At 35.7% G+C, this 24079-nt stretch overlaps 1 protein-coding gene across 1 annotated transcript in view; it reads left to right on the forward strand.

Annotated features, from left to right (window-relative positions):
• The window catches only part of LOC111140884 (LDL receptor related protein 1B), a 1957146-nt gene that overhangs the window by 428546 nt on the left and 1504521 nt on the right, over nucleotides 1-24079 (forward strand). The window lies entirely within an intron of this gene.

Consider the following 24079-nt stretch of genomic DNA (forward strand, 5'->3'; position numbering starts at 1 on the left):
CAGGAGGGGGAAGAAGAAATGAAGCCCACTGGGGATCTGAGTAGTACATCATTAAGTGCTTAACCTCTCTCAGGACAGCCTTTAGATGTCTCATTCTTAGAGAGAAAGCTGCTTCCTTCATCTACCAGGCTTCCAGAGTCAAGCAAATGATTGGAGTCTCTTACAAAAAGATATCTCCACTTTAGGGGCTTTTACATTTATGTAAATAACACCTTTAAATTCTCGTCTGCCCTTTTAAAATTCCCTATGTACTTAAAAATGCATTTGTAACTATAGCACAAAAATTAAACTTCCTACATAAAGACATTTATGGATGCCATTAAATATAAAATTAGTATTGATTTGTAAATACTTAGGTCAAGACTAGTCCTAATATAAAAACAAATTATACTTTTCTATTATATATAAAATACCAGCTCATTTGATTTTTACTGAGCTTAATGTATATTGGAGAAAAATCATCTATAATTTATTTTTTTCTAAAATTATAAAGCACATTTTAATCAGTTACAAAGATTGCTGTTTATTGTAGAATCTGAAAATGTTAGAAGAATGATAACAGTGTCCTAAATATAAAAGTTAATTTGAAGTAATTTAAATCACACACAAGAAACTGCTCTTTAAGTAAAAAAGTCAGTAATGCTCAATACTAAAATATGAAGCTATTGCATTCCTAATTTTCAAGGCTATGTAAGTACTGTGCTTAGAGGCTTGCTAGCAAATATTCAAATCCTTTTTTGCCTCTTAAATTGTTTGTTTTTGAGACGAACTTTGAATAAACAGATTAGTAATGTATTTCCCTCTTCTGGATAATGTGCTCAAGAGTAATTGAAAATGAAAATACCTCAGAGTGGTGTGGGGCCAATGACAGGGAAACTTTAGTTTGATAGTTTTCAGTTCTGCCATGTTTAGTTTGTTCTATTCGTTTATGAAGAAGTCTTCCAATTAGCACATCACTCGTAATTTCCAGTTCTTGGAAATATTCAGTATCACTTTCTACATTGGGTAAACTAACCTTTTTGTTCGCAACACATTTATCTTGGTATTCGATGCATTCTAAGACTCCATTAATTCAAAAAGACCTAAGAGGTAATCTTGGAATAAAATGATTCTGTAAGCATTCATTTAATGTTATTTTTAGTATTTTACACATAGTTCTTCAGTTGTATTTTCTATAGTTAGCTATTTTTAAAATCTGACATTTAAAAAATACTACAAATTCAATAACTATAGGGTATCTTCACCAAGTCCCTCTGTTAATGTAATTTCTAGGGAAAGGAACTCAGATTTGTTAACTCTTTTTTCTCCAATATACCCTCTAGTCCACTAAAGACAAATGCCAAAAATAAAGCATTTCTCCTAGGTAGAGAAGAAGAGGGGCACGCAGAAGTGAGAAGGGAAAATCCATTGCAATAAAGCCACTTAAAAGTTTAAGTATTTAATAATTTGTGAATTATCTTAACATTAGTGATTATACTAAAAGTGTTGTTATTGAGACAAATGTAAACTATAAAATTTTTTATCATGAACTTGGTCTAAAATTTTTGGAAATGATACCTAATTATCACTATTTTATACCTCTATAAATCTCTTTAAAAAAACATAATTAATGGAGTGCAATAATCTTTCATAATGCTGGTTTTCCTACATTTTCTGTAAAGAAAATAGATGAAAAAAGAAAACTAGAATTCGTAAAATTATTCTCCTTTTGGGTACGTACCATCATATAATATATTTTTAGAATTCAGTATTTAAAAATAAGTATGATTATATCAGATATATATCTCACAGATACATTGTTTTAGCCAAACAGTAGTAATCAAATAGTAAAATAGAAAATTTATGGTGCTTCAAGAAAGCATGGCAGGTTTTCTTTTTCTTTCTTTCTTTCTTTCTTTCTTTCTTTCTTTCTTTCTTTCTTTCTTTGCAGGGAGCCTGCTTCCTCCTCTCTCTCTCTGCCTGCCTCTCTGCCTGCTTGTGATCTCTCTCTGTCAAATAAATAAATAAAATCTTTAAAAAAAAAAAAAGATCCTATTTAATGCCAATAAAGAGAGGAACTTCTGGTTTAGCTCCATATCGTTGGAGAAATTCTGGTAAACTTTGGCAACAGGGCTATGTTTGGAGGAGGTTATATCCTGAAGCCAATTCACTTACACAATCTATGTATTGGTTGCCACTGATGGTCTGGAAGGAGTTCTAAACAGTCTTCTAAATTAGTTGTTGGTGAGTGGGTGTTTTGAGAGAAAAATAAATGTCTCCTAATTCTCCAGATATCAATGCATTCCTTGAAATATTTCTTGAATTCTACCCTGCTAATTAAAAGAATCTGTGCATTTCCAAATCCGTAACATTTTTTCAGGTGCTTAAAGAAAATAACTTGCTCACCTGAAAAGATAATAGTGCCTTGTTAACTCTCAGTTATCCACACTAATGGAAAATAATCTGTCTGGGGATTTTATTCACTGCCATAGAAATCTTAGAGGTCAAACATCAAAGAGACTGGTGACAGTCTCCAGGAAATGAAATTCTCAGGAAGACTCTGGAGACATGGCTTATGAGTTCAGTTTCTTCTTTTGTACTCATGGATGAGAATAAAAAATGAAAAAAAAAAAAGTTCTGTATACATTTTCTGTAGTGACCAACAGGTAACTCTGCAATAGTTCACAGCAGGCTAGAGAGGCTGCGAGTAGATGTCTGTGGCCTCACATGGAAAAGTCTGAGTTCCAAGTGATTTAGTCTTCCTTTTGGACATTTTCAAAGTACTATGTGCCCAGTCCTGAGGCTCAGGATTACAGGATAAAGGAGATGGACATGTTACCTCATTTCATGGTGCTGAAATTCTATGTTGATACAGGGGTGGAGGAAGAAAATGAGTAAGAAATGTTTATTTAGAAGGAAGTGCTATGACGAAAATTAAAGACTGCTTTGGTAAGGAGTGATAACAGCCGAGGGACAACTTTATTTAGTCAGTAGGGCAGGGAAAGTATCATTTGTGTGGAGTCTGTAGAACTGAAATCTTAATGAGAAGTTATTTGGAGGGTTTCCAGTAAGTGACTGGATGCTATTTTCATATTAAAAATGTTACCCTGACTGCTGTGGAGGAACTATGGGGTAGGGCTGAGTCAAAAAAAGAGAGGCAAGTTACTAGGCTATGGTGATAGCCCAAAGAAGTCTGCTAAAAGTGAGAAGGAGTTAGTGGTTGTTATGGGTTTAATAAACCAGGCCTGATCCACACATGCCCTCAGAATATGGACAAGATGAGTGTTCAGATGAAAACTGATAGGCACATGTGGTTGCAGGTGAGAAAATGAGATAGGATCTTCAGTCTGAGAGAGAGCAGCCTTCACAGGAGAAATAGAAAGCTCCAAACAAAGAGAACTGGATTGTCGAGGGCAGTGGTTCTGAACCTGGGCTGTATGGTGGAATCATCTGGAATATTTAAAAAAAATACTTATGCCTGACCTTCTTGGCCCCACTAGCATCACCGCCACCACTGTACACACAGCCCAACATTCTGATATATTTGGTTTGGAGTGTGGTCTGGGCAGTGAGTTTCAAAACACTACCCAGATAATTCTAATCCATGGCTCCCTCTGAGAAACCTGGGTCTGGGAAGAACTCAGAATAGACACTGGGGCTGCAGGAGGGGGAAGAAGAAATGAAGCCCACTGGGGATCTGAGTAGTACATCATTAAGTGCTTAACCTCTCTCAGGACAGCCTTTAGATGTCTCATTCTTAGAGAGAAAGCTGCTTCCTTCATCTACCAGGCTTCCAGAGTCAAGCAAATGATTGGAGTCTCTTACAAAAAGATATCTCCACTTTAGGGGCTTTTACATTTATGTAAATAACACCTTTAAATTCTCGTCTGCCCTTTTAAAATTCCCTATGTACTTAAAAATGCATTTGTAACTATAGCACAAAAATTAAACTTCCTACATAAAGACATTTATGGATGCCATTAAATATAAAATTAGTATTGATTTGTAAATACTTAGGTCAAGACTAGTCCTAATATAAAAACAAATTATACTTTTCTATTATATATAAAATACCAGCTCATTTGATTTTTACTGAGCTTAATGTATATTGGAGAAAAATCATCTATAATTTATTTTTTTCTAAAATTATAAAGCACATTTTAATCAGTTACAAAGATTGCTGTTTATTGTAGAATCTGAAAATGTTAGAAGAATGATAACAGTGTCCTAAATATAAAAGTTAATTTGAAGTAATTTAAATCACACACAAGAAACTGCTCTTTAAGTAAAAAAGTCAGTAATGCTCAATACTAAAATATGAAGCTATTGCATTCCTAATTTTCAAGGCTATGTAAGTACTGTGCTTAGAGGCTTGCTAGCAAATATTCAAATCCTTTTTTGCCTCTTAAATTGTTTGTTTTTGAGACGAACTTTGAATAAACAGATTAGTAATGTATTTCCCTCTTCTGGATAATGTGCTCAAGAGTAATTGAAAATGAAAATACCTCAGAGTGGTGTGGGGCCAATGACAGGGAAACTTTAGTTTGATAGTTTTCAGTTCTGCCATGTTTAGTTTGTTCTATTCGTTTATGAAGAAGTCTTCCAATTAGCACATCACTCGTAATTTCCAGTTCTTGGAAATATTCAGTATCACTTTCTACATTGGGTAAACTAACCTTTTTGTTCGCAACACATTTATCTTGGTATTCGATGCATTCTAAGACTCCATTAATTCAAAAAGACCTAAGAGGTAATCTTGGAATAAAATGATTCTGTAAGCATTCATTTAATGTTATTTTTAGTATTTTACACATAGTTCTTCAGTTGTATTTTCTATAGTTAGCTATTTTTAAAATCTGACATTTAAAAAATACTACAAATTCAATAACTATAGGGTATCTTCACCAAGTCCCTCTGTTAATGTAATTTCTAGGGAAAGGAACTCAGATTTGTTAACTCTTTTTTCTCCAATATACCCTCTAGTCCACTAAAGACAAATGCCAAAAATAAAGCATTTCTCCTAGGTAGAGAAGAAGAGGGGCACGCAGAAGTGAGAAGGGAAAATCCATTGCAATAAAGCCACTTAAAAGTTTAAGTATTTAATAATTTGTGAATTATCTTAACATTAGTGATTATACTAAAAGTGTTGTTATTGAGACAAATGTAAACTATAAAATTTTTTATCATGAACTTGGTCTAAAATTTTTGGAAATGATACCTAATTATCACTATTTTATACCTCTATAAATCTCTTTAAAAAAACATAATTAATGGAGTGCAATAATCTTTCATAATGCTGGTTTTCCTACATTTTCTGTAAAGAAAATAGATGAAAAAAGAAAACTAGAATTCGTAAAATTATTCTCCTTTTGGGTACGTACCATCATATAATATATTTTTAGAATTCAGTATTTAAAAATAAGTATGATTATATCAGATATATATCTCACAGATACATTGTTTTAGCCAAACAGTAGTAATCAAATAGTAAAATAGAAAATTTATGGTGCTTCAAGAAAGCATGGCAGGTTTTCTTTTTCTTTCTTTCTTTCTTTCTTTCTTTCTTTCTTTCTTTCTTTCTTTCTTTTTTCTTTAGAAGTGTGAATGCAATAATAAAATACTTTGGCTTGAAGGCCTTGAAGAAAGGAATAGTGGTGGACTCCAGGGGCATGCAGAAATGAGAAACTTTCTTTTGCCCTTTTGGTTTCAGTGAGAAGAAACTATGTAAGGACTGCATTGGGAATTAATATCCAGTTTCAGTTTTTGAAGATAGGAAATGACTTGAAAATACAAGGATGCCTGATATGACCTGGAAACTTACTTTTAATCAAAAGCATTTTTCTGGAACTAGAAAACTAATCATTATCACACGTAGAGCTAGGGGATCTTCCAGGTGGCTTGAGCATGGACCCTGGAGTTACAGAAAAGAATAACCCAGTGAAGATATCCCCAAGTTATAAATATGGAAGTTCCACAAAGAATTGTTGGCTCACTCTAGAAACACCTAAACCACAGTGTATATCCCTGCTGAGAAGTATATCAGTCATGTATTAGCTCATTTAAGGATCAATTTAAAAGACAAAACAAAACAAAACAAACACACCATGATATCCCGAGTCCTCAATAGTTATTGACTTGCTGGCTATTTATTTATTTATTTGAGAGTGAGAGAACATAAGCAGGGGGAAGAGCAGAGGGGGTGAGACAAGCAGACTCCACAATGAGCACAGAGCCCTGTGGGTCTAGACCTCAGGACCCTGAGATCCTGACCTGAGCTGAAATCTGACTAGCCACTCAGGCATCCCTATCCAGACAGGTCTTTTAGTTTACCAACACGTAGCCTCCTTTGAGCTACTAGTTCAAGATCATGATGTTTCATTTCATACTTTTTTATAGTAATGAAAAGTATCACCCAACTGACATTCTAATATAGATAGTTAGATTTCTCGGGTGTCTAGGTATTATCATTAATGTCCCCTCCAAATCTCAATTTACTACATGTAACAGCATGCCTCATACAAGGTTTATAACTTAGAACCTCAAAGTCAACCTTTTGTGTATATTAACCAAATTTTCATTCATACATTCCAGTATCTGCAGATCTGACTTGGTTCTATTTCCCATAGTATCCTCTTCTCCCTACTCTTCTCACTGGTTTAAGTTTTATTGTCCTGTTTAAACATCAATGGAATACCTATACATGCTGCACAAATCAATATCCTTATTGGTTTGCACCCACTCATTTTGTTGAATGCTGTCATTCAAGTTTAGTTTTGATAGTGTTCCTTATACTTAGCTATGTTTATGGTTACCAATCTGAATCTGTTTACCCAGTTTATACTCATGAGTAGTCATATCTTTGTGTCAGTATGGTCCTCAGACAAATCTGATAACATTGGATTTGTGTTGTTTTCATCTCTGGAGTTAATTCTTAATCTGTTCATTTCAGTGAAGTGAATTAAAATAAATCTACAATAGGATTCCCTTTATAAATTGGTACACACTTACACATTAAAAACTGTGATTAAACTTTAAAAGGCTTATTTTCTTATATCAAGCATGAATTTTTAAAGTTTTCATATTTATTTCAGTAACTTCCCAACTGTATAATGAGATGGGGGGAAGTACATTTGGGGGAACATTTGGAAAACTTATGATAAATGACCAAGTGTGTTTGTTGTTGTTGTTGTTGTTTTCCGTATAAACTAAGGTTAGTTTTCTAAACTTGTTCTCTAAAAATATTCCCAACCCACTGCCAGATTGATTGCTAATTTAGATAATAAAACGAAGCACAACGATTTTAGTATAAGGGTCTGAGCATTCATGTCTGTGGTGGAATTATTCCTTCTTTCTAAAAGAATACAACAGCCCTTTGCAGCTCTAAAAGCTACTGTTTCAGAAAGATAATGAATTATTGGATCAAGGCAGAAGTGATTTCAGCAATTTATTCCATTCCCAGAAGTCACGGCCTTCGAAAGCCAGCTTTTTTTTTTTCTATTTGGAGGTCTATAGCCCAAGGCCACCACCTTTAGAAAAGGCCAGAGTGCTTCTACCTGGAAACAGTGCGTTCTCCCTGTTCATGATAAAGAGTTGAACTGTCACCGGCCCCTGTGAACTTGTCCCCATGGAGCTACATAGCCAAGTTATAAAAGCTAAACTCAAGAATAAGAGTGAGCGATATACAAAGGACAGTACCTGGGTGAGGTATGTGGGACTAGAATTCCTTCTCTCTCGGACAGCATATAGGCGATGGGACCACGGTAAGATCTGACACCACATTAGGATTGATAAGTAGTGCTTGTCCCGAGGAAAACCTATTTCTTATTGAAATATCGTCTGTGTCCTATAACAGAGGACAAAGCAAATTAGGAAATTTTTATTAGAAAATAATATTTAGAGAATTATGGGAGAAAAGCAATTTCTCCCAAATAGCATCAGGTGCTTATAGTAATTGATCTAGGTTTGTTATGTATATTATTTTTAATGATCATAAGCAGTGCACATGCTATGCTTATTTTCAGATAAGGAATTAAGGTTTAATGATGTTATATAATTTTCCCCAAGGTCACACTGCTAAAATTGTCTTAGTACTTTAGGAATAGGTATTGTCTAGGTATCTAAGCATATGAAATGTAGGATAGAGCTACTTTAAGCTATTGGTTATAAACCAGCTATGGGATCATAGACATTTTGACTTGTAAACTGAACTATGCTGTGTGCTCTTTTGTATTAGAGGGTGATGAAGAATTTGTACTTTAGAGGTAAACTGACAGATTTTGAATCAAAGGGTCACTACTAGGTAGTACTAATAATATTGAATGTGCACAATCATTAATCTAGATGGTTTTGTGCAACTCAATTTTCTCATTTATAAAAGCAGATAACAGGAGCAACTATTTCGTGATCTCTTTGGATGAATTTAAGGGATAATGCAAATAGAGCAAGGAATACAGTATGCAACAATAGTAATTAATACAAGTTCATTACCATTGTTATTAATTCATGATAAAGGGAAATTTAGAAAATACATAAAAGCAAAACAAAAAAATCACTCCTTGCCAACCACCCAAACACAATCTTTTGAAGGTCAGAGAATACTTCCTTCCAAAATATTTTTAGAAAGTTTCTTCTAAAAGAGCATATTCTAGCAGAATATTAATCACAGTCAAATAGAGTTTGTAGCCAATTTTACATCGATAATGCTACCTGAGCATTTTTAACATTCTTACATAGTCTTCAAATACATCCTTTTTATTTGTTACAAAATATTAGATTGGATAAAACAGTTTTTACTCAATTTGTGGAGTTGGGCTTTTAGACTGGTTTTATTGTTTCATTTTAATATATAATGTGGCTAAAGAGCTTTGTATAACAAGTGGCTTTCTGTATTGAGGATGGAGTTTTTCTTTGACCCCATATCAACTCGTGGTAATTGATCTTAAAGCTCCCATTTATGTATTCTTTATATTCTCTCCAGTTCTGTTTGGTTCCACTTAGTGTTTAATCTTTTGCAATATTCTAGCCTGACTCAGCTGTGGCAAGGACAAATAAAAGGAGGTTTTTCTTCTTGGGATAGACTTCTGTCTTCACTTCCACAAACTTCTGGCTTCTGGGTTTTTCCAACATGAAGGATGCTCAGCAAAATTACTTTCAGTGCTTTTAGGTAAAATATGATAGATTTGGGGTCACTGTTATTTGAGGGGGAGGGGAATCATTTGTATCTCTATGTAATTTTGCATCTCTGTCTCCAGGGTGTCAATCTCACATTTGTAGACTTCTTAAGTATAAATTTTACATTTATTTCTCTATGTTCAGTTTTGTTTTTGGCTTTTCTAGGTTTGGGGATTTAAGAAAAACATAATTCTCTCTTTTTTTACATTTTTATTTTAATTCCAGTTAACATCCAGTGTTATATTAGTTTCAGGTGTACAATATCATCATTCAGTACTTCCATACATCACCCTGTGCTCATCAAAATCATAATTCTTTTATTCAGTACTAGCTATTGTCCTAGTGTTATATTATTTGCAATTTTGATCAGCATATTTTCTCTAGTCTCGGAAACATTATTACATATATTGATAACTGATTCCTTACATTGAAATTTAAATCCATGAAATAAGCCTCTTAGGGGAGTCCTCCATTGTCAATATTCCACAGTTTGCCACTAGCCAACCTTTATCAACCTTGTCACAGTGCTTTCATAGGAAGCTTTACTGATTATCTCAATGAAGTGGAAATATGAGAATATGTAATTCCCATGATCCACAAATGCAGTTATACTACCAAAAGAAAGAGGGCATTATATCCACCTGAGATGAATTAATGAAGCAGTGATGCTCTTCAGAAGCTAAATTACCGTCTTCCAAGTATTCACAAACTGATTTATTAATTTGTTTTATGTTTTTTTTTTTTACTTTTGCTTTTTAGTCCACCTTCCTCTTTCCAAAATGGATTTGCAGTGAATTTTGAAAGGTACTTGTTCATATACGTTCTAGGAGTCCTGCCATAATAATTTGATTCATACAGTGTTTAATCTTGACAGATTTCATGAAGGAAATGAATCCTGAGCTATATGCTTGGAGGAGGAAAAGACATATAATTTGTGTAGCTCAGTCAGAAAAATGTATTTAGGGAGGGGGAACAATATGGGTTCAGTAGAGTCCAGGGATATGAGTGAATCAGTTATTTTTTAGGGATAAACCTTTCCCCTGTTATAGCACATATTTTAAGTCATTGGTTCATATCCTTTATTCTTTATTTAGCATTGATCAATTTTATATTAATAGTCAGAAAAATGTCAGACAACTTTTTCATGTTATGTTCTTTAAACCTCACAAGTGAAGGAAGTGTTTTATCTCATTTGTCAGATAATGAAACTAATGTCTAGATAAACTAAATTATTTCCTGGGGGGTCTCATGAGTGATAGAGACGAGAACTGGATGGAAACCAGCTCTTGACTCTCTCCAAAGTCCATGTTCTTTCCATGGTGCCACACTTGTCACTACAAAACAATCTCCAGGCATTTGCCTCCTGTAATAAGATGATGAGAAAACATCTTCTTTTAGCCATGTATCTGTGTGTTTTTATATATCCATTTATTTTGGATTTAGGTATTGTTTGTTTTTCTGTACTGGAGGTTTTATTTAATGAAATGTTTAGCAAAGTAGGATCAGCACTGCACTGCCAAACTCCTAGGTGATTACCAATCTGGTTAGCACTTAGAGAAAGAAAGGATAACAGAGCAAAAAGACAAAGTTTAAATCACTTTAATTTTATCTTCGGATACCATCTAAATTTTAGGGATTATTTTAATCTTATCCTGAAATAATTGTTGTTTTTCCATTTTCAACCAAGTTCACAAATAATATTTTAGCTTTTTGTTATTGTTATTCCTCCTCAGAGGATGGATTCCTACTTTTTGTGTGAATGTGCGTGTGTCTGGGTGGGTATATGTGTAATAAAACTCTATGTTGTAGTCATTTGTTTCAAATTGAAAAAAGAAGTAAAAGCAGACCCTCTTGTTGCATAATTTATTTTTCTTTTTCCCAAATATTGGCATTTTCTAATCATACCATTTGAAAAGGATTGAGTGGGGCAAGGGGAGAATTTCAATATTTTTCTGTATAATTTTTGTAGCTGTAGGCATTTAACAGTTTTATATGAAAGAGACTGCTTATTGAGGAATAAAAAATTAGAAGTTGAACTGTCAAGTCTACTTGTTCTGGTTAGTAACGGCATTTTCTATAAAACTAAACTCTAGCCTTAGAATATGATAGAGCTTATTAACTTAAAAAGTGTGTCATAAAATTATCAATTCTTTAGAAAGGTAATATTCATCTGAGTTTTATTTTCCTTTTTGTGCTGCTTTATATTTCAGAGGGCCACTGTGTCCTGTTTGTTGGTTTTGTGCTCTCCAACAGAAAGTGATACTGTTTTCATTGACTGTGGTGAGACTAGTGTGATGGGAGTTGTGCAGTATAAAACCTGTTCAGCTGTGCATAGAGGTCTCCATTGGGGGGGCGGTATATGTGTGATATACAATTGAAATCAGATCTCTGATTGTACCTGATGATCAAAGCACTGAAATTTTTATATAAGTTGAAAGTAACTCTCTGTTCTTGGGGAGCCAGAAATAAAAACTTGCCAGTTGTGAGAAAATTGGGCTTAATTTAGCATAATATAACATTTTTTCCCTCTTACTTTTACCATTTCTTAGATACTCAATCCCAAGACTAATATAGAAATCTGTAATGCTCCCATATGTATATAGTATAACTTTATATTTCCTGAAACATGATAAGTAATATTGATTTGGGGATAATATTATACACAGCATAATTTTTCCTTCCTGGAGACTGTATGCATTTTTAAAAGAAGGGATCAACTGGTTTAAAACAAAACAACAACAACAAAAATTTTGCAGTAATTCTTCCAAACGAATTTTAAAACCAGCCTGAACAACTGACCAGTGATGTGAAAACTAGCTCAGATCCATAAAAGAACAGCAAATCCTGTATCATAATGGTCCCAAACAGTGGGCGTTCCCTATGGAAAATAAACTGAAATGAGATTTTAAAATAGATGTTTCCTACTAAGGGGCCTTAGTGAAGCACTAGAAGAAAGATCACTTCTCAGAATGACTTAATATGAGCCAATGCCAATAAAGGGAGCATCACTGGCATCAGCCAGAAGAGCTCTGACATGATTTACAAATGATGCATTGTACTATGAATGTGAGAAAGCATGAGACAAGCTCAAGTTGCCTAAAAATTGTGCAGTCCCACAACCCTTGGTTTTCTTATAACATGGCAAAATAAACTAGATCCACTTGAGGGTCTACCAGCCCTATTTTACATGCATTTTCCCCCCTTAAGCCAATAATTTATTGTCCTTCTTGAAGCTGAAAAATATATTTTCTATTTTAAGACCAACTCCTACAGCCCCCCTGGGGTTTCTCTGTGCCTCTTATTTAAGAAGTTCTATCCTAAGAGTCATCAAGTTTTTGGTAAGCCATAGCTGGGCTGATGACAACTTCCGCATCTAGAAGAATCTATCCACCTTGAAAAACATGGTTCCCTCCCTATCTAAGAGAGAAGTCTGGACCTTTTGTAAGATTTGGTTGAAGACTTCACCAACCTGAATGTCCAGAGGATATCTAAATGTCCTGTTCAAGCTGCTTCTATTCTGCATCTCATTTCTTTTTTAGAAAGAACGTTTTCTTGCCTCCTCGGGGTCATCCCTCCTGTGATAATTACCAGGCCTTGCCTGCTGTCACTGGAATTAATATGAGTCTGCTTTGAAAAAGGCAGATGCCTTAATTGGTATCTAATGCTCTGAGGAGAGCTGATGCAAACGATTCCTGGGAAATTCAAAGTTCAAAGAGCCTTCTTTGCTAATCTCTATTGTTGCTACTGTAGTGAGTTGCTGTTAGTCCTATGATGATGTTGGCATCTGTATTCTGTTTCCTGGGGCTGCCATTACAAAGTACTATGAACTGGGTGGCTTAAGAGAACAGAAATTTATAATCTCACGCACTTCTGGAGGTTACAGTCTGAGATCAGGTGTTGGCACGGCCACATTCCTGCAAAGCTTCTAAGAAAGGATCTTCCTTTCTTCTTCCACCTTCTAGTAGACCCAGATGTTCCTTGGTTAATGGCAGCATAACTCCGATCTCAGCCTCCATGTTCAGATGGCCACCTTCCCTTTGTTTCTGTGTCTTCATATGGTCTCATCCCTGGGTGTCTCTGCGTCCCAAATTTCCCCTTTATAAGGATACTAGTATATCGGATTAGGGCTCACCCTAATTACTTCATCTTAATTTGATTACATTTGTCAGGACCTATTTCCAAATGAGATCACATTCACAGGTACCAGGGGTTAAGACTCCAACATAACTTCTTGTGAGACAAAATCCAACCCATAAGATCATCCATTGAACTCCATTCACTGCTGTTGTCACTAGTGCGTATTACAACCCCACCTAGAGCCATTATGGAGGGAGACAGGCAGTTTTATACGCAGCCTGGGCAGTGCACACCAATTAAGTCTGGGTTTCCAATGTTTTCTTCTCTTTAAATCAGCTCACTTAGCCTCTATTCCAGGAACAGCCTGCCTCTAGAGAGGCTGAGTTAGGAATGCTCCCTATGTTTCCAGCATCATAATCCCAGATGCCCTGTTCCCCCTCAGTCTTTGCTTGGGATAGGAGCCCATCCATAGTTTCCATCTCTTTCTGAAATCATGTGATTTGATTAAGCAAAACAAAACCAATTTCTCTACAGACCTCAGTTCTGGCTGCAAGTTAGCATTGTTTCTTTTCAAACAGCTCTTGTTTTTAGTGCCATTTTGGCCTTCACAGCGACTGAGTCTGGATCCAGCTGACAGGCCACTTCAGCTAGGTTTTCCTAACTTTGGAATGGGAGATCAGAGTTTCTACACATCTTATTCACATTTGCTCAACCCCCAATAGGTCAAACGCAGCAGAAGAAGAAGGAAAATTTTACTTCACTGAATATTCTGCTATATGCAATTCTAGTAGGATTAATATAACATAGTAACAATGGTCACATTTTACTTTTCTCTCCCACTGAGACATAGTGGAGTGCTGTTGCTAAATCCTTTCTCTGAACTGCAGTCCAACAAATTTTGATACTGTCTATTCAAAAACAACTCTTTGGTGCTGATCCTACTTGAGTCCTTGCTTGATTTGCTTAGGGCATCATCTTTCAACTGGAAAAGATTATATGGATCCTACTTACAAATTTTCTCTAATGTCTTACTCAGACTTCCTTTTATAAGCTTAAAACAAGTGGGCAAGTTCCCCTGTATTGTTTCCCCTTAATGGTATCTCCATTCTGACATATGAATATTTTACCCATTCCTCTCTTATCCTACGTGTATTTCATTGCTACATCCATACCTCTGAATGGTACATAGCAACGCATCTATCTCTGTGCTAGACTTTGTCTTTCAGATGGATCATTTTCATCTCTTAAACAAACAAATAATTATCTGCATGAAAAGTGATTGTTAATGCCTCTCCAAGGTCAAACTCTTCCTTATGTATAAAGGTGTATGGCTGGAATAGGATCAGTTATATGATGAGATTTCAACACTCAAATGGGTATTGGGGTAAAGTGGCATATTTCATTTGCAGTAATTTAAGTTAATTTAGTTGTAAAAAGCAAACACACAGTTTCTCTACAGACATCAATTCTGGCCAAAAGTTAGCATCCTTCCTTTTCAAAACAGCTCCAGTTTAGGAACTGGGCTGCAGGTGCTTAATAACATATCCATAAGGACTCCCCAGTCTCTATCTTTGTTATTCTAAAATGCTTTCCTTTGCTGTTTGTGCAATTCTAAGGCCCATTCACCTGCAGTTTGCAGCACTTGTTATCATCCAAACAGCTCTCAGGAGCATTTCATAATGCCAGGGAGATAGGCAGAGGGGCCCTTAAGAAATATTTAAAAAAACAGAACTGAAACATACCATAAACACAAATGCCCAGAAACCAAAAGAAAAGTAAATGTCATTTTAAAAATAAAATAAAATCATGATCTCATTAAAAACAATTGCCAGGATAAAGTATATTGACAATAAAAATTACCTTTTAATTGTTTTCTTTAAATATCTTCTTTTTTCCTTCTCTCTTGCTCTGTTTTTAATAGAATGTTTTAAATATGTTTTGTATGGAAAGAGATTCTGGTGTGAAGATAAATATAACTGCTAAATATAGAATCATGGATCTATAATTTATATCACTTAAACATTCTCATTTAATTAAGTTTATTGCTCTTCTTGTCAGTGTTTATTTCAGTTTATCAGATTTCCAAAGTTGATTATATTATTAGAATTTTTATTCACTGTATTTATTTTTTCCTGTCTATTCTCCTCCCAGACAATCTAGAGATTAATTCATCAGTTAATTAAAATGAATTCAAGCCTTTGGCTTATAGTAAGCACTTAACAAAGATTTTTGTTATTGTTGTTGTTGTTCTTTTGCTTTGTTTCAAGATCTAATTGATAACCTCCCCGGTTATTTAAATCAACAATTACTGAGTGCCTACTCTAGGCAAAATATTATAGTAAGTACTGGGACTACCCAGAGGAGTAAGGCAGGGTCACTAAACACAGTGAGGTCATAATAAAACAGATAAAGGCAGATATATAAAGTAGTAAGTGCAATTACATAAAGTACAGATTTATGAAGTAATAATTACATTTAAGCACACACAACAAAGACACAAAGAAGGACCTGGTGGTAGAGTTTGCATAGGGGTCTTGACTGTTGTTCCAAGACCAGAACATTGACTTGTTGGAGGCAGAAAGGAGAGGAAGGTCATTTCAAGCAGCAGGAACTGCATGCTCAAACTCAAGGAGTTACAAAAAAGCACAACACCTTTGAGAACCTCCAAGCAAGATAATGATGATGGTGTGGGAGTTATTTCAGGAGATGTAAATGAAAGGTAAGCGATAGATGGATCAGGAAGAGCCTTGAGCCCAGCTAAGCAATTTATACTTTATTCCTTAGGCAGTGGGGAGACATTAAAGGAATTTAAGCAAGTGGATAAAATGACAAGATTTACATTTGAAGAAGGTCATTCTGAAAACATTTTGAATGATGGATTGGAAGGTGTGAGACTATAGACACGAAACTATAAGGCTACAGTAGTAGCCCATGTGAGAGATAGTAAGCCTCTGAACTAAGAGCTAAGTTCTACGGTGCATCAGACTGTTAATTTTGTGTTATGTAAAGAGTCTTTGGGACCAGTACATTCTCTTCTGTGGATAGACCTTTACTGGAAGACAATCACAAATCAAACATTAACCCATAGTAATAAATGCAGCTCAGGGAACTGGAACATTGTGTTCTCATGACCAAACTATTTTCTTGCCATAGAAGAAAATTCAAATCCTAATCAGACTGTTGCTTTGCAATCACAGGAAGTAGAGCTAAAATAATAGAACATTAATATCTTCAGGCAAGCATAGCATGATACAGCCATCTCGCCAAAGGTATCAAAATACTTAAAGTCGTTGCCTATAGCTCCCACCATCCATCTTCATATTAGGTATGGCCTTGCCACTGGAACTGGTATATAAAATATTGTAAGACCAACATCCAGGACACTATATAGAATGGGGGTTACTGAGGTCCAGTATCGAATATTTTTTCTCTGCTTCCATTGCTCCTCTATCCACTTTATGACTGACAGTTTTTGGTTTTGTTTTCTTTAGTTATTTTAATAATCAATCAGGTTATATAGTCATGTCTTCAAAACCTGGAATCTAAATGACATGTTAAGGTGACTTTATATATCTCTACTGCAGGAGCTATAATATGGTCTGCCCCATAATAATGGCTGCTCTACTTTAAAATTTCTAAGGAAGACTATTGTGGTTCTTCTCCTCCCCACCTTCAAATTCTGCCAACCTACTCATGATCATTTTCTGGTGAAATCTTTTTGTGTGTGCTTCTCACTGATATTTCTGTGGATTCACTCTGCAAGCAGAAATTAGTTATAGGGGTAAGCTACTTGAACTAAATATAAAACCTCAGTTGATGATGCTTAAACAGCATTTGTCCAAAAATACTACAGCCTACAGAAATAGAAAGAGTTGGTAGAATGGCTTTTGATGCATCAAATGAAAATTTGCCCGCCTTAATTTTAGCATCATGTAATGGATTTATCACCACATTAAATGAACTAAAGCCATGTCTCTCCCATGTGAAAAAAGAAAACATCATTTTCATAAATGCAGTTGTATTTGATTTTAAGGTTCTGGGCGATGTCTACATTTTCAAAGAGATGCAGAGTTTTAAAAATCATACTTGTGGTGGTAATTCCCCAACATCGTAGCTGATAACTTTTGCCGATACATTATCAAATAGGAACAGAGCTAGGAGAAAAGATAATGGTTTTAAGTATTCTATAGTAAGATGAATAGTTGAGTCTGCAACTCCATCATATGAGAAAGTCATTAACATTTAGGTAGTTGACGAGATTTCCTTCAGCAATACCACACTTGTATGGGTGAGCAGAAGCAAAGAACTCTTCTCGCTGAAAATATGGTGCATAAATAGTGGGAAATATTGGCAATGAGCCAGGATAGACTGTTGTCATAGAAACTAGAGGAGTAGAGAGACTCAAAAATGGAGTAGATGACTTTGCCAAATGCCACAGAAAAATCACAGAAAAATCAAAATCCAGACTGAAGTATGATGTGAGAGAAATGTTCAGAAGCCAATTGAAATGCTTTACATGTAGTAATTATTTCCTACAATAGCCTAATGAGGTTGGTGTCTCCATTTCATAGATGAGGGAGCTAAGATACAGAACAGTTAAGTAATCTTTTGGTAAGTGGTAGAGCCTAGCTTTGAACTGGATAGTCTGACTTGAGAGGCTGGAAACCAGGATATTAGGCTGTGTCTCAGATCAGAGAAATAATGGGCTTGGCTACTGAGAAAGCACAAGTGAAAGCTTTCATACACCTTTCCTCAGGGCTTTTGAAAAAAAAAAAATAATAATATGGGACTTTGTATCCTGATATGGAAAAGTATGAAGGAACAGAGTGGATGATGGAGTTCTCTCCTGACATCTTCAATGTTCACGTCTAAGTAGGAGATCCACTGAACAGGAATTGTGGAGGAGAGTTGCAGAGGGTATAGGAGGCCCTCTGGTAAGGCCTAAAGAAAAGTGAGATGCTATGCCATTCTTCTTCTTTTTTTTTTTTTTTTAATTTTTTTTTTTTATAACCATATATTTTTATCCCCAGGGGTACAGGTCTGTGAATCGCCATTATTCTTAATAGGGATATGCCTCTGAGCCTCCCAAAAACCTTTTCAAAATAATTCAAGCAGGTCTGAATACCATCCCTGGAAATGCTGAGTCATTGTGAGCTAGGGCCTGGGGAATTTGAATTTGGGTAAAGTTCTCAAGATGATTGTGAAATATTGTTTAAAAACCTTACATTCATAAATCAATAGTAAAATATTCAGTATTAAAATAAAGGAGGGCACTTGGTAGTGGGCTGTTTCTTCCATTAGTGCCATAGTTCCCTGTTCCTCATTCTCTTCTATGGGTTTTTCTTGGGGATGCCTACACTTTATCTGGTTCTTGTGTCCGAGTTATTATTTGCTAACTCCTGAAAGGTCTTAGCTCATAAATAAATGCTTGACCCCCTCCAGAAGAATTTACATTACATAAAGAAGTCCTTACCCCCAGGAAAACCTGTAGGTTTCCCCCAAATAAAACCATTTGTGCAGAGTGAAAGGTATCAAGCTTGATATTCGGGAAGGGAGTGTCCGCTCCAGCTCATGTCACTGAGTGTAGGCAGCCAGCTATGTGAGCGACGATTTCTGAATCTAAAAACTACGTAACTCATGTGTAAATAGGTAAGCTTTTTATATCACCATTAATAATGAAATGGAAGTTTCTTTTGACACAAATCCTATATTTAGTGGTATTGTTTAAGACTGGCTTTACATTTTTTGGCACACATCATACCTACAAAAACTGATTTTTTTAAACTAGTGTAATAGCCAATTGGAGATGGAGGGACAGAGGAATGCTAGAAATATCCAGTTTGGAAAAGAGAAGCAAAAAAGGAGTAGCCCTAAAACATGGACAAGGAAGTACATATTATGACATTAAGTGAGTTAAAGCAGCCTTTTCAAGTATTTTAGCAAGGAAAGCACTTTTTTTTTTTTTTTTCCCTTTTCCTCCCCGGTGTTCGGATACGATTCAAATCTACAGACGGCTTTGCTTCTTCCCTTGGCAGCTCAGTACTCGTCTTGTAGGATGAATCAGTAATGATGATGCCAGCAAGGATGTGTCTGACATTCTGTGCCCAGACCCTGATTCCCACTCAGACAATTAGAAGACTCTCCCATCTGGACACCGGACTCCCTGTTTCCCGTCTTCTCTCGGCATGGTGGCTGAGACTGAGGCTGTGTTCCTTGGGCTTCAGATTCTACTGGGAAAGCCAAAACTCGCCAAGCCACATGATGTTAGACAAAAATTGGCTCAGCTGGAAATTGCTCTTCACATGTTTTTTCCGATGCCTGCCCACAGTTCCCTGAGACCGTTTTGCCTTTGTGTTTGCCAGGGAGGGGCCCTCCTAGACTTTAAACCTCAATTAAATAAAAGTACTTTAATTTAACACACTCCCATCCAGACCTTTCTGCTTATTCTGTGAAAGAGTATGACTTGGACCAATTCAGCCTCCACTAGCTTTCAAAATCTTACAGGATAGTATCCCATATGGACAATTTTTAATGATTATTTTCTATAGAAGGTGGGTTTTGTTTTTCCTCTTCATCTTACTCCACCAAACAGGAACAGGATAGGAATAGAAAATGAAGAGAATAATATGTGCTTGAAGAACATTTTGAAGTGTAAGTTCATTTTAAGAAAATGTCTGAACCTCAGAGAGAATATACAAGCACTTTAGATCATTATTTTAGGGTTGGCACAGGCTAGTCTGCACCAGGCCCTTTACAAAATGTGAATTTCCCTCCTTTGATTTGCCCTGCCCATCAGATTTCCTTTGAATTATTATTGCTAACCAATGAGAATGCATCCTAAGGCTGCACACCCACTAATGTACCATCTAACCCTGTGATATATGGTTTCTGATTCCAGATCTCTTTATACAATAGTTCAGTGAACTTAAACTGTCTTTCCTTTGTAAGATGTGATTATCTTCAAGGTCTCTGTATTAAGACTCTCCTTCAAAACCAATTATGCTAAAGCCAGGGTGGTGACTTTAGCCAAAAATTTTTAAGCTCGAGATATAATGCCTAAAAAAAAAATAGCGTGGTGTAAGCATTTTTGTTTGAAGTATCAAGTTTCATCCCCGTGTCTGGTTGATGCCCCAAAAACGTCCTGTGGTAAGCTATCAGGGGAAGCTGTAGGCAAACACTTGAAAAACATAGGAAAAAGTGATTCCAGCTGAGGCCATCTTAACACATCTTCTAATGGCCGGACTCCCTTTGGCTCACCTTGTTAAGCATCTGCCTAAAACCCACAAAGAAACCAGTCTGAGGCTCAGCTGCTATAATAAAAGAACGAACACATGGAGACACCAGCTAGCAGATGGGGACTTGCGTATTGAGAGAGACTAATCTAGTGTCTGGCCACCTGTTGGCAGATAAAGCAGTCCCGGCATCCCCCCACCTCAAAAATTCAGACAGAAGGGAGACAGGAAGAGAAATGATTCTTTAAAGGACTAGAAATAAGGACGGCGTTTGTTAAGCCAAGTGTTGCATGTGAGAGCAGGTAAAGTCAATCAAGGAAGGTGCTTTGCAACAGCCTATGGGAACAGGGGTCTTAACAGACTAAAGTGAAGTAAAAACAGTATGTCTGCAATATTTCAAACATGAGTTTAAAATCGTGACCACAAATGGCCTTTTCATAGTGATGCTAGTAAGACGCCAGAAGTATTGAATTTGCTTCCTACTGGCTTTGCATTGCTACAGTCACATTAACTTCTGAGTAGCAAGTGGATACAAAAGTCAATTTCAGAAATAAGTTTGCAAATTTCTCTGATTTACTCCCATGGTGATTCAGTCTACAGCTTTTCTTAACTTTAAGACAATAGAAACAATTAGCTTAACTCAGATTTTATCTTTCTTCCTCGGAGCCTTGAATTTCTACTTGCTGGGGGGAAAAAAAAGTAAAAAAGAAAAAAATATATATATACACATAAAAAAAAAACCAAAAAAAACAGAATAATTCCCTAGGCATTCTTCTCCTTTATTACAACTTGTGGAGCTTCCCAATTCCAGGCAGGCTTACGTTTGGAGGGTACGATCACGCCTGGGGACTGGCATGCCTCAGAACAAAGCAGAAGGTAGAGACAGTTGTCCCTGCTACTGCCTCATGTCCCAGCCTTTTTGAAGAGTCAGTAAGAATCTTCAACTTGAACAGAATACTAGGTAGACAGGTGCACGGCAGCTGAGGTGACCTTTATTTTACAAGCTCTTATCTCCTTTCTCTCTACATTCTCCTTTGTAAGTTCCTCTTCCTAAGATTTTCCCCCAGCTATGCCACCTTCAGAAGCTATGTTACATCTCTTGGAAAACACTGCTATTCTCTAGAATATTGGCTTTTCTTTCCCCCCCTATTATAGTGCTAAAAGTACTGTTTTCCAGGAGAAAATCATAGACTAGAAGTTTCAAAATAGAAAAAGGCAAGAAGAAGAAAAGATCCAATGCTCCTCCCCTTTAAGCCTCTCTTGCTCTGACAACTTGGCAGTTTTTGCACAAGGTGGGGAGTCTCTGTGGACAGCCCACATCATAATGTCTTGTCAAATTCAATTCAGAACTATTTTTTTTTTCTTTTATAACTCTTCTTTGGGACTGAGGGCACATTTTTAAAAGTAGCTTAAAGATATACAAAGTAATGGCTTTGAGATGTGACTCACATATTAGACCTGGAAAGAAGAGTAGAAATTATCCTATTCCTTTTAATTTGGGGACATAGAAACGGACACTGGATTTTAATTGTGTTTTGACCAAAATCACACATCTTGTAGGTGGAATTACCAGAACTAAAAGCTCAACTCTATTTCAGTCTCTTTAAATTATGTTGTCTCAGTCAATATAGCTCCTCAGTTGTACCAAAATGTAGAAAGATGGTGGGCAGGTTAGCTAGTGAGTTGTACTGCCAGCCGTATCCAATCACTGCTGCACAGTGCAAGGAACTCTAGAAATCTGATATAAGGAAGTATTCCAGGTAGACCCGATTTTGACTCTGCCTCTAACTCTGTGACCTTGGGCCAATTTTATAACCTCTGTGTTCCTTGGGGTCCTCATCTGTAGAATGAAGAGAATAAAACCTACCTCATAGGATCAATCTAAGAATTGATGGGTCTGTGCAGGTATGGTTCATACAATAATCACCTTTTGCCAACTATTAGCTTTCTTGAAGATAAGCTAAGCTATTTTCTCGTCATTGTTTTTTCCTGCTTCTTTTCAAAACAACACTCTTTAGGTCATTTAATTCTCTCTATATATTACTGGCCTTGCAGGGGTAACTTCTTCCCTCTGTGTCAGTTGTAAGGCCTTTTCAATAAGTATAAACTGCTTTTTAATACACGTACTACTTACTACCCAATTTTAAATCACAAGTACAGATATGAAATCAGACGATGTGCGACATATGCTGGTTCTGCCAAATAACTCCCCATTCTTCAAAATATTTTCGTGTGTTCTTATTTTCCATCTTCAATTTATCAGATAAAAAATTACTTCCACTTCAGCTTTGAATCAGTTCTGTGAACAGACCTCATAAGTTATCCCATCACATGCCTTTAACTGTGTTTTTATAATCAACTAATTCTCTTACTACTTTTGGGGAAAAATCTGTTGAATCTGACTGGTTGGATTTATTTTTTCATAAGCCATACTATTTTATTTCTTTTGATTCAAATATTCTCTGGATAGTTACAGATTTTCTTTCATAACATATATTCATTAATACACTAAAGGTTGATGTTACTGAGGAGTGATTTCCAGGTTTGTTCTTCTAATGATGTTCAAAATAGATTACAGTATTTGACCTCACATATTACCCCAATTCACTAGAACGTCACAAATAATGAATGGTATTTCCAAATTAACCAAGTAAACTTGTTCCCTAAAATGATTATAGGAAACTTAGTATTTCAGAACACTAATTTTTATTTTTTTCCATTTTATTTTATTTTATTTTATTTCTTTTCAGTGTTCCAACATTCATTGTTTATGCACCACACCCAGTGCTCCATGCCATACGTGCTCTCCATGATACCCACCACCAGGCTCATCCAACTCCCCACCCCTCTCCCTTCCAAAACCCTCAGTTTGCTTCTCAGAGTCCACAGTCTTTTATGGTTTGTCTCCCCCTCCAATTTCCCCACAACTCACTTTTCCTCTCCAGCTCCCAATGTCTTCCATGTTATTCCTTATGCTCCACAAGTAAGTGAAACCATATGATAATTGACTCTCTCTGCTTGACTTACTTCACTCAGCATAATCTCTTCTAGTGCTGTCCATGTTGATACAAAAGTTGGATACACTAATTAAAAAAATACTTATTATATATTCTTATTACAAAAATAACATGTTTAAAGTATAATTTGGAAAATCAGGATAAGGAAAAATTTTAAAATAAATCACCTTGTACCCAAAGATAATCACAATTAATAATTTCCAGTTGTATATACATGTATATATATATTCGTATTTTTTAAAGTGGTAATGGGATCATGCAATACATATATATACATGTATATACATATAAACGTACCATTTTTCCAAACAATACATCATGAATATTTTTTTGTGACATGATTTTAAGTGACTATTTAATGTTTTATTATACAGAAGTCATACTTATTTTAAATGACTTATTTCTAATTTTTCTTTTCATAAATTATACTTTGTGTAGAAAATGACAAATCATACCCCATGTACAGAATAGTAATAATAACTTTTGTTGAGTAACTACTATGTGCTAGGAATTTTACATACATGTTCTTAGTTTACATACATTCTTCATTTTGCAAAGTAAGGATTACTGCCTTCTTATTATAGATGAGAAAACATTACAGAT

This window comes from Enhydra lutris, unplaced genomic scaffold, assembly GCF_002288905.1.
Source record: "Enhydra lutris kenyoni isolate GAN:26980312 unplaced genomic scaffold, ASM228890v2 scaffoldscaffold1, whole genome shotgun sequence".
In the NCBI taxonomy this organism is placed as follows: domain Eukaryota; kingdom Metazoa; phylum Chordata; class Mammalia; order Carnivora; family Mustelidae; genus Enhydra; species Enhydra lutris.